Source organism: Centrocercus urophasianus, unplaced genomic scaffold (assembly GCF_019232065.1).
Source record: "Centrocercus urophasianus isolate 14NV4802_14NV808 unplaced genomic scaffold, USGS_Curo_1.0 seq_16, whole genome shotgun sequence".
Classification (NCBI taxonomy): Eukaryota; Metazoa; Chordata; class Aves; order Galliformes; family Phasianidae; genus Centrocercus; species Centrocercus urophasianus.
In genome coordinates, this window is record NW_024884711.1 from 45015914 (window position 1) to 45027981 (window position 12068).

A 12068-nucleotide genomic window follows, 5' to 3' on the forward strand; every position below is an offset into this window, starting at 1 on the left:
CTTCCGAAGTGGTGTCTGTTAGCCTACGGGTCACCCTAAACACCTAAGTTTGTCTGAGACTGTCTTTTCGAAAACTGTATGGGGAGCAAAGCAACACAGAGGGTTCTAACCTACTTCCAGCTGTTTCAGCTTGAGAGCTAAAAGGCCCTTACAAAATCAAATGAGTCCCACCTTTCTCACTTTATTGCTCTATTAGCATTTCCAAACTTTGAAAACGGCTTATGGTAATGACAATGGAAAATTAATGCGACTTGCACTCTCCATTCAGAGTTTGAGTAGCTGCAAATGCTCCACCATTTGCTTAAAGAAGAGAGATTATCTCAGACACGCTTTAAAACAAATCAGTGGAGTAGGATCGTTGCCTGGACTTGTGAAGGGATTTAGGAAGGGATGCTCATTAGCCAGGACAGACAGCCTGCTACACCAGTAGGACATGGAAGGCCAACTCTATCTGTAGTCATTTGCTATTTAAGTCACATACCACTCTGAAATGTGAACAAAAATAAGTTGTTCTCGTTCAAATAAGCTCAGCCAGTGGAACAAAATCTATTTAAATACCTCATAACCAGAAGGGAAACTAAGTTGTTAAATGCCTTCAGTTTGACAAAGCAAGCAGAATAGGTATGTTGCTTAGGAGCTGTGCTAAATAGCCCCTTGAAAATGGGCACTACCTTATGTATGCACACATCCATGATTGTTTGTGAAACATTAAATCCATATTTTGAGAGCGTTTTAGATATGAAGTATTTACTTCTTTATTTTGTTTTAAATAATACTCTGACACCTAAACGAAAACAAAATCCCACTAGTTAGGTTAGCTGTGGAATAAAATCATTCTCAACCAAAGAAGTAATTCTGGAGACCTTTTTATTTCAACAAGAAAAAGTGGAACAACTGATGTTAAAGTAAACTTTAAATAATTCATCACTCTTCTTTCTGCTTCTATTCCAAACGCATCCTCACTCCAGTTCTGTAAGGCAGATACAGGCAGTACCACAGTTGGATTTAATCTCTAGAAGTGGGTGGCTGGTGTTGGTACTGCTACCTGGGGGATATGATCCAGTCTGTGTCTATTATTAGATGTTATTAAAGGTCTTCTATTAAAAGATATGTCTATTACAGTTATTACAGCACTAAGCTATGCTTCAGCAGGCCTCTAAAGCAGACGCTGCAGTATCCTGTATGGTGTAACACAATAAGCCCATTTCAGTTCTCTTCTTCCACATTATCTTTACATTGCATGATCATCCTGGGCAGAAATTATTTTTACACAACACCTAAGGAAATGGATGCCTATTCTGCTGGCCTTTTAATTAGTACAAATCATGAATTATACTGCACATAGGTATTATTTGACTCATGATCCTTGGTTTTCACTGCTCATGCTGTCACCTACATGGATGCTATCCCCTAAAACTCCTGCAAATCCCAAACCAGAATTCAGCCATCAGCCTTCCATGGTGACAACAGTTTGCTTCTATGGAGACAGTGACATCCTGAGGATGTCTGACCAATGAAATATTTCAGGAGATGAAAAAGCAACAGGGATCAAACACTTATCTGAGACATGGATCCTGTTTGTTTTTCCATGCTTGTTCTGAAACAAACAGAAATTGTCATTGTCAAAGAAATAACCCATTTTGGATAAAAAGGGCATATATGGTTTTGTGTGCTTGCTGTTTATCTGCCAACTCAGCCACAGGGCAAGATACTTTTTTTTTTTTTTTTTTTTTTAAACCAGCAGCCAGGGAAGAGCAAGAGACAGTTTCAGCAGTGATTGACAGTAGATGGAAAGCAGTGGTCACTGGAAATCAAAGTTCTGTGGCTGTAGAAGGAACTTAAGGGGTCAGTTCAGCTGCTAGAGCATAAATAGCAACAGACATTTGGGTTCCTTCAGGTGTTTTGGACATGCACAAATCACTGACAGATTGGACATGGGGTCAACAGGGCCTTCAGGAGCTGGTGACAAGTTAACACATCTAAAAATGACTCCAGTCACCCCTGTGTGCAGGCAGGTGAATCAGGTTTCTGATAGCTCATTTATGAGCCCATATGACAAATAAGTCCTGGTATCCATTATGTCAGACTATATCTTTATTCATAACTCTGTAATTTCTGCTTATTTTGAAGGAATAACTCTTAACTTTCCTCTTTAGCAGAGTCCATAGCTTCATATACAGCTGGAGAGAAGAACCAAGGCATGGAAGAGATCTCAGAGTTAATAATCCATATCTTGCCCAAGGGCAGAGGCACATGTAGAAATCTTACCCCTCAAATCAAGTATTTATGTAACTGGTATTTCAGCCTCTAATAAAAAAAAAAGGCTTTATGCCTTGTCCAAAGCAACATATCCTTCTACTAAGGAAGATTTTTCCAAAGATAAAATTCATCTCACCTTTCTGTAGACTTGTGTTGTTTAAACATACACAAATGAATTTGCACACTCTGGCCTCCCTTTGTAGTGAATCAAAATACAAAGGCACTTGCAAGATTTGCTGGTCCCAATTTAGATTTAGATAGAGCATATTCTGTCCCCATTGCTTCTGTGACTGCTTTCAGTAGGATAAAGAAATTCTGTCTTGGTTATTTAGTTGTTTCCTTGGAAGAAATATTCTTCTGTTTATCCTAGCCATGACATATGGCCTGTTCCCTTCTTCTCTGCAGAAGCATCTCACGTATTTAAGACAGTTCTTGAATTTTACCTGCATAATTTCACTTTTAGAATGAATAACTGTTTCCTCCTGTCTTTGATCATGTCACTTTTTTCTAAAACTCTCATCATTTTTGCTGCCCAACCATACCCATCTCATCTCAAAACCATGTCGTAAGCAAAATACTGAGATTAAAAAATAAGCCATAAAAAAGTTAGAGGAGCAGAAGAATTACGTAATTAAAAGTCCTAGTATTTATGTGTTTCTTTTGTGGATTCAGCCTACATCTTGCCTGTAGGCCTCCCCTATAGTGATCACCTGCAGGAGAGAAAGGGTTTGCTTTTCTCAAGAACACATCTAACCCATAGAAATTACTAAAGAAATGACTGTTAGCTCCCAAAAACTGGTGATTTTAATTCTGAAAGGCACCCATCTGGGAGAGACCACCAACTTGTCTCTGTAGAAGCCATCACTCCCAGCTGCCTCTGAAAACCAACCTGCAGGTGCCATTGGCCTTTGCCACTTGGAACAACTGACTCCAAAGAATAGATGGAACTTAAAATCCAATTGCTAAATATTGGGTTTGTATTGTTTTAGCCTGAATCTTACCATCAAGATTCCTAATTGAATTACTTGTGCTGTGTGTAGCAACAAGGCAGTAATTACAGAAGGTCTTGCATTCGTCTGTGCTTCTGCTGAGGCTGAGCAAATAGGATTAGAATTCTTCTTCCCAAATCGGCAGTGCAAATTAAATGTTTATTCTTTCATGTAGGGAAAATGTCAGCTGTTTCAAATTACCTGCAAAAGATTTCAAGTGATTGGGAATCTGAAAAGATAGAAGTCCAATTTCCACTTGAGAATGTTTTGTAGATTTATGGTGTTTTGTTGTTGTTTTTTTCCCCCAGCATTTTTCTCTTTTTGAATTGAGAATAACCCATTAGTTGAATGCATCTATGCTATTTTTTCTTTTCTTCTCCCTTTTTTCATTTGTTAATTTCAGTATGGTGCTCTAGTCTGAACTGATCACTTTACTTTTATAGTCTGTAAAATTCCAGGCTTAAAAGGATGTTGTCAAGTCAAATTTGACTCCAAATTAGGTTTTGGGCTGAGAATCAAGAGACATGAATTCTAATCCCTGTGACCTGCTGTGTGACCTGCTTCACCTTTCTGTATCTCAGCATCCCTCCTGGTAAAATAGAGATACAGTGCTCCTTTTTTTTTGCAATGAACTCTGTTTCCTATGATGGTCTAACACTTCTAAGCACCACAAGATGGCTTTGTCCACAGAACAATAAATGATTTGGAGGGAAAGGTTATGTAGTAGTCAAAGAAACATAATGAACATCCAATTTTAGCTTTATGGGAATCCTCTATGAATTAATTCATGCTCTCTCAAGCACTAGAAATTCCCATATTTTTAGCTGCCTGGTGGCTGAGGATATTTGGCATTAAAGAGTGTTTGTTGAAGTCACCTTTCTGAAACAGGTATCTTCATTGGGTCTGTAGGTGGAGGGATGATATAAGATGAAGGAAAGAAATATGTCTTTCCCTCTCAAGTCAAGGCCACCATGGTGATGGACCCTGAAGGATGCCTGAAATGTCCATGCATCATGTCCAATGAAAGATGGTGACTGACTTACTCTGCCTATTCAAACTGTGATTGTTTTGTCTCTACTCAGGGAGGGGAAGACTTCACATCCCACATTACTGAAGCAATTATTTCTGTCTTGTTCCAGGTGGAAATAACAGGCCATTTATTTTAAGGGAGAAGAAATTAATGTGACTAGTGGGAATGGGGGGGAGGCAACTTTCTGACAGACAACCTGTTATAGTGCATTCCTTCATGCCCCTTCTCAGTGCAGCCCACGATGATGTTTAACTCTCTGTGATGTCTTACATCCCCCTCCTACCCACCCAAACCATCTGTGGACTACCCACCCAAGTGGGAAATCAGCACAAGTTTTGCATCTAATCGGTGCTCCTGCTGAGCTGTGTTGCAACCCAATGCACTGAAACCCCCTGACAGATATGGCTTGGGGCCAAGCAAGTGCTTGAATGGCAGTGATTTTACAACCCCTTACTTGTGCGGCTATTTTCATGCCCCCTTCCTCACTCTGGGAAACGCTGGGGGACAGCCATAAATTTGTGATACATCATCGCTCGCACTCTAGGCTGAATGCAATATTCCCTCAGCGAGCCTTCATTAAGAGGAAATTCATGCCTTAAACACCTCGCAGCCTGCATTTTTGACAAGTCATCACATTTTTGTGTGCCCTGCTTTATTTTAAAGCCCCTCTAGTAATGACATTCCTGAACAGGGGCTGCTTTGCAGCTTGCTAAGGGGGAGCCTTTGTCAGCTGGGAGCAGTGGAGGAGGAAAATTGTGATGCAAAGCATGTATTACAATGGAGGAGAACAACCTGTTGTGTAAATTCGTCTGTCTTCTTGGACACCCACACTGCCGTCCCTTTTTGGCAGGGATGTCAGCACAGGAAGCAACACAAGGTCTTAAATCCATAAGGAAATTATCACACAGGAGCAGGGCATACTTGGAACTTACAGCACAGAGTGTTACTCTATCTATCCCCTACGGGGTAGCTGTTCTCAGACTTCAGAGCTCACCATGAATAGGTGTCTTTTTCATTGCAGTGTTATCCCAAACAACATTACTCATAGGTACCAAGTGTGAATCCCTCCAGTCTTGCACTCACCAAGCTCACCTGGGATGGGTTTACAAGACTGTTGTGTTACTGTTCTTCTGGTTGATTTGCAGGTGCATTGCCCTCAGCCCATGGCCCAGTTTCTGAGAGATTTAACCAAGGACCAGAAAACTGATTCTGGGGAATGTAAGCAGTACAAATCAGAACAGAGCAAAAAACCATGTAAAGAAATACTTTTCTTTGACAAAGTAAGTACACAGGGCAATGCTTTCCAGTTTGGCTGATTATGGAGAGCTGGCTAAATCCATGCTTAGACATCAGAGCTGTCACTTGCCTTTGTGGTGATTCTGGAGATCTTCACTGATTATTGGATTGATAAATGAATGATGAGTGACTTTGATTTTGGTTTCGTTTCCGTTAAACTCTTATAACCAACACAATTAAAATGAAACAAATGCAAGATCTCTTAATGTTCAAATACACACTGAACCTTACCAATGTCTTTTCCCAATATATCAACCAGTCTCCCAGGAGCAGAGTCTACTTTAAATGCCTGAAGTTCCTACCATCTCTGTTAGAAGATAAATCTTTCGTGTTCTGGAGGTTTAGATGAGTTGTGGAGCCAGTTGTAATGATTTAAGATAAACACATTCATCCAGTGTATTTAACTGATATATCTCCAGCTGTGATCATTTTAAGAGTTTGTGCAAATGTGAAGTCAAGTTCCATCAGTAACTTAAGCTGAACCTCTAACTGCTGAACTGAACTAAATAGAGGTGTGATGGTAATCCCTTATGTACAGCTGTGCTAGAGCTGCAGAGTTGTGATGGACAACTGCAGATTGTCACCTTTTCAGTTGCAGCAGCCATCATTGGAAACCATCTGCCTAATACCCTCAAGACTCATTCCCTCTTCTTTCAGCTCATTTGTCTTCACAAAATCATTTAGTAACATGGAAATTGCATGGCAGATTTTAAGATCTTCTACGTCAGTGTTTAGGAAGGTCATATTTATGTGAATGTTCATGTCCAGGCCATTCCCTGTTCTATCCTGGAAAAAGACTATGAACCATGATAACCAGGATGTGCTCAGCTCTTAGAACATCCCAGTCAACTTGAACCTTGCTAATGGTGTAAAGAAGGAATTTACTGTGTTCCCACAGAATAGGAAAGGGTGAAGCTAGTGTGCTCTGTGGTGTGATCATGTACCCACAGGCCTTTTGGTGGGAATGAGTTGAGAAAGAAGACTGAAACTGTTCAGCTTCGGTGACTTGTCACCAAAAATTCTTTCAGTTCTTCACCTTCACTGATGAGGATGACAGAGTGTAACCAGGCATACCTACAGCAGTGTTTCACCATGAGGAGGTGAAGCTCAAACACACAATCAATATAATGTGGCTTAAACTTGTCATCTGTTACACGGCTGTGTGAGCATGGTCTTTGTCCACTCCAACAGCATGGTAAAAGCTTACTTCTTTCCCATTAAGAGTTATCTAAGCCAGAGCACATCATACATCTGAAGACTATGCGTACTGACAGGTACAATAGTGAGCCATTTACTTTGAACTCATTAGGCTACTAGATTTAATTATGGGTTCTCTCCTTGACCAAAGCAAATAAATATATTTCTAATTTTCATTAATTTGTATCTGCTAGCATATTATTACTGCTACGCTACAAAAAGCAAGGTAATAAATGACTTAGAAATTCCACCTTTCCCTGGTGAATTATCATTTATCTGACCATGAAACAGGCAATGAAAAATTGAAGTTACCAATGAAGATTTCACTCTGCAGGGACCTTGCAGCGGAAGTGACTCTTTCTTTTTCTTCTGTGAGAGGATTCACCTTGACTTTGTAGCTGAAAAAAATCAGCTAAAATTTAGCTAAATACATTGTACAAGAAGATTTTGTTTTAATACATTGCAATTGAAATGAGAGAATCTGGGAGGAAAAAATGCAGATATCTATGAGTAGATAGAGCATTGTCATGATTTATGCTCTCTCTGCTGTATCCTTTCTTTCTGGGTCTGAGCAAGGGTGTAAAATCATGGAACAAGTAAAGGCTTAATGGCTGATAACCCAGCTTTCATGTGGGCTAAAAGGGAGGAAGAATTTATGGATTTATCTTCATGTGCTCAGGCTTGGAACAGCCCAAGGACCTGTTGGGCCCAGACTCTCAGTGGTTTCTGGTCCAAGATCACCTGAAGGCCAGGAGCAGTCATGAATTTAAGATGCTTAAAGAAATCTGGGCCTTAGTATTGTTTCTTTTCTGTGACAATGCTTTTTAAAGGCTAATTATTTCAAGAAGATTGCTTGCTAATCATGAATAAAAAGAATTGGCAATGAATAGAAAGAAATCCTTAAGGTCAGGAACGAGAATATTTCTTTTTATTATAGTTTGAAAACACTGGCTATAAACTAAATGAGAGTACAGGAAAGTTTGTCCTAAAAAAGTGATTGCAATTATCACATTCTCCTGAACTCTGTAGCAGTGGCCTCTGCCTGGGGGCTGAAAGGGGGCAGAGAGTGATGGAGGCATAGGCCAGGTCAGGTGACTTGTCTTGTGTTTATAGGGAAGGATGGTAGACTGAAAGGCCAATTCCAAAACTTTTGAGTCCCCCATCAATGCCCAAACTGATGACCTACTTCCCTTTCAAGCTTGCTTCACTTTTCTTGAAAGAACTGTTTGGAAATAGATGTCTAAAGGTTTCCTGAAGTAGCTTATCTTCTCTTTGAAGACATTATAATGTTTGCTTGTCTTCCACTTCAATAATTTCTTCATTTTCTGTCCCTTCTCTTTGCCTCTAGTCAAGAGGATGGAATAAATTAGCAAGCAGCATGTGAACCTCAGCTCTTGTTAGCTACACCTAAATACTACTAAGCCTATTAAGTTTATTCCTGGAACTGTCCTGTGCTACCACCCCCAATAACTTTCCTATTCAGTAGATTTCATTTCCTTTGTTCTTTCTTAATTTACTTGCAGCCAGGGGCTCCAGCAACTGAGCCATTAGCTTGCTGCTAATTAGCTGGCACTAACAGCCTCTCCTTATTCGGGAGGCTTGGAGAATGTTTGCTTCGAGTCACATGGTGGGACAGCCATTTAATAACAGCCATCCTGTCTAATTCTGCCTTTCCTTTGGCTCCTCATATGGATATCCAAGCTGAGCCCACTGGCACTGCTTGAGGGGATATTTTTATAACAGGTGGAGAAGAAGAGGAAGATATTTTATGACACTCTTTTCTTTGGAGGGAGATTGTTCCTCCTCTGGTGTGACCGTGAAGGGTTGGGAGCAGTGAGAGTTGTGCCTCACTGAGAGTATAGCACCTGTCATTGCATGAGGAAAGGAAAAGCAATTCCCTCTCTCCCACCTCTTCCTCCTGAAGCCAGGAGGTTCCTGACACCTCCCATGCTAAGCCAGAAAAAAAGTCATCCTGGGATTTGTTACCATATGCTGCCCACTGAGGTCCTTGATTTGGGTATTCATATCACACTGTTCTGGTACATTCATAGTCATTGTCAGGAGCTGGCAGGTGGGGTTATCCTCCCCCAGCATTGAGGAGGATAACACACCTCTGTCTGGTTTCCCAGTCCCATGTCCTTCATGCTGCATGGGTTGAGCTAGGGAAACTGAGGGTGCCACTCCATCCTGCAGTGTGACAGGTGCCATTCTTTCATGCAATCTAGAGTATGGCCCTTGAGTCTCAGGCTTCCAGGAACTGATGGGGTTGGGTTGTATCTGAGCAGGTTACAAAGAGCTTCAAACCTCTGAGCATCTTCTCCCCTTGCCAGTAGATCAGGTGGTGTTTTTCCTGGCAAGTGGAGATGCCTGGGGATCCAGGGAAATCAGTAACCCTCACCACACCCTCCTCCAAACCCCAAAGATGAAACTTTTGGCACTTTCTGGTCACCAGGTGCTCTCTTTCCTTGGCAGCAAAACAGGAAATGAGTCAAGAAGTGAAACATACACTCTCATGAGGAATTGCCTTTCTAGGCCTTGAGAAGAAACCACCTCAGAGGTGTTTGTTATTCCTGAGCAAGGAGGATGCATCTGCACAGCATTCCTTGAGGTGACATGGCTGTGAACAGTCAGCTAAGGGTGGGGACAGGTGGAAAAAGTTGGTGACTTCTGACATCTTGTTTACTCAAACCCTCCTGGCTTGCACAGATTCCTCTGAATCCATTTCTCAATTGTCTGGGATGCATGCCCAGTCTGGAGGTCTCAGCACCTCTCGTGTACCTGAAGCTGAAAGCTGTACATGAGGTACAGCTTTTCAAGGAAAGAGATGAGAGAATCCTATCTTCCTCTGTGAGGTGCCAGGATTCTTCTAGGAGACACTGGTGTCTCTGCAAGGAGGGATAGCACAGTATTTTCTAAGCTCAGTTCTTCAGTACATCCCAAAGAGGCAGACAGCACCTCTGAGCTGCTACACCATGACACCTCTGGACCAGCCTTGCCCCATGCAGGCCACACAGAACCGTGCACCATGGCTTAGTTCTCCTGCAGGCATTTCACTCCTTTTCCTTTGCCAAGCTTTGCCCCAACATCACATTGTGCTTGCCATGAATCCAGGAGGCTTCTTCAGCCTCCAGAAGGGGAGAGCCATAATGTGCTTTGCACATTAGAAGGTCCAAGAAACCTTTATGTCCTCCTCACTGAGAGGTTAAAACATTTTTCTGTGTTTGGATGAGCTGGGCTCAGCTCCTGGATCAGCCCCAGACTCTCTGCAGGATCCAGTTCAAAATGGGAGGCTGCTTGGTGTGCCTAATTTTCATTTCAGTGACGGCTGCACCTCCCTGTTCCCAAGAAGGGAGGAAAAGTCAAAGTGTGGCTGTGTTTCCTGTGATACAGCTGTTATCATCTCCCCATGACCTCGGTCAGGGATACATAGGAAAAGAGGGAAGTATAGCTGCAGGAGCATGAAAGAAGCTTTGCTGCCATGCAGAACTTGTGCTGTTGTGTTTGCTACAGGAGTAGGTGGGGAGGGAGCAGCCCAGGAGCATCCCACAGAGCCTCCTTGTGCCTCTCAATGCAGTGTGAAGGGGGCTGATGCCAAGAATCACCTTTGCTAATTTGTGCAGATGACAAATCTGGGCACCATTGGCTCACAAGGGAGCAGCTCAGTGACAGGGCACTGTGACCAGCTGGGTTGTGTTAAAGCCATGGAGGGGTCACCTTGGCACTGGATGCTCCTGTCCATCAAAAATACCTGTTACTCCATGTCATACAGGCAGACTCAGTTCCAAATCTCTTCCTCCTTCTTTGTGACTTTTTATCCATAAATTTTGGTGGGTTTGGTTTATTTTTCTGTCAGAATAGAAGCTTTTTCTTCCCTCTTTCTTGCAAGATAAAAAATGTCTTTTGTTACAACCAAGCAGGATTATTGCTTCAAAGAACGCTTCCTATCCTTCCTATCTACGTGAGCTCCTCACCGTGGGATGTTTTGCATACTCAGAATTGATACAGACTCGGGGGTGAACTGCGTGAGTTCACAGAAGTAGCATCCATGGGAAATGATCACATAAAAGATAGGCTTCCAGGATTCAGAAAGTACTGAGCTGTAAATTCTTGGAGGCTGGGAGAGTATCTGGAGTATTATCACTACGTGCTTTGTCTATTCTTACACTCTTTCTGAGGTATTTGCTTTTGGAAATGGCCATTTATGGAAACAAGATACTGACCCAGATCAGTCTGTGGTTTGGATCCCTATAGCCATAGTTACCTCCCTGGTAATAGCAGCAGCTGGGATTAAGGAAAGGGAGGGCAGGCTGCTGCTTTAATAATTAGAGCCCTAGTAGAATTAGGCTTCTGAAAGGGACTTTAACATTAAGCAGGTCCAAAAGATTTCAGATGAGTACAGTGTGGAACTGTTAATTTGTCAGTTTTGTTTGTTTTTCTCCAGTTATCAGCTTCCCACATAAAAACTCCCCCCCAAACATTGGATATTTCCTCCTGGGGGGGGGGGAGGAACACATTTCTTATTGGGAGTGAGAATGGTGGTTGAGGAGGGAGTGGTTGAGGTGTATATCTTGATATACCCAGAATAAGGGAAGGCAGTGAAAATGGGTCTTGGGGTATTTTCTCTCTTAAGGAAAGGCCACAGGCTAGGCTCAGCCATAACTAGTCTTCATAGAGGCCATTCTGTAACTCCTTAAAGCTTTGTAAGTTCCTCTGCTGAAAGAAAGAGTGCCTTATGAACTCTGCAAGTTCACCTGCTGTGAGGTTTCATTGTCAGACTGTTGACTGTAGACAGAAATAATAATATTTAGACTTCTCAGCTAAGCAAGTTGGTTGAAGAGCAGGCAGACGAGAGAAATGGACCTAAAATTCCTAGATGTGTTTTTCTCCAGCGCAAATTGTCTGGTTCAGATGGTGCAGGTGACATAGCTGCATTTCTGTTATCCTCTTGGTGCACTGACATAGCATGCTCCTGCCTCTCCCTGCACACTGGAGGTTAAGGCAGAAGGAGCAGATATTGCTCTAGTATTAAATGTGGAGGTTGGTGGCCCTGCACGTGGCAAGGGGGTTGGAGGTTCATGATCCTTGACATCCCTTCCAACCCTGGCCATTCTGTGATTCTGTGATATTTAGTCACCTTATGTATTCTTACTAATGACAATACTGTTTGGGAATGAGAATGTGCAGAGGTGGGATGAGGGATGAAGATATAATTTATACACAGTTTCTAAAATTCATCTGTATTTTCACTTGCACCCCTGAGTGTTCTTTGTCTTTAAAAACAAACAAGGAAGGTTTCA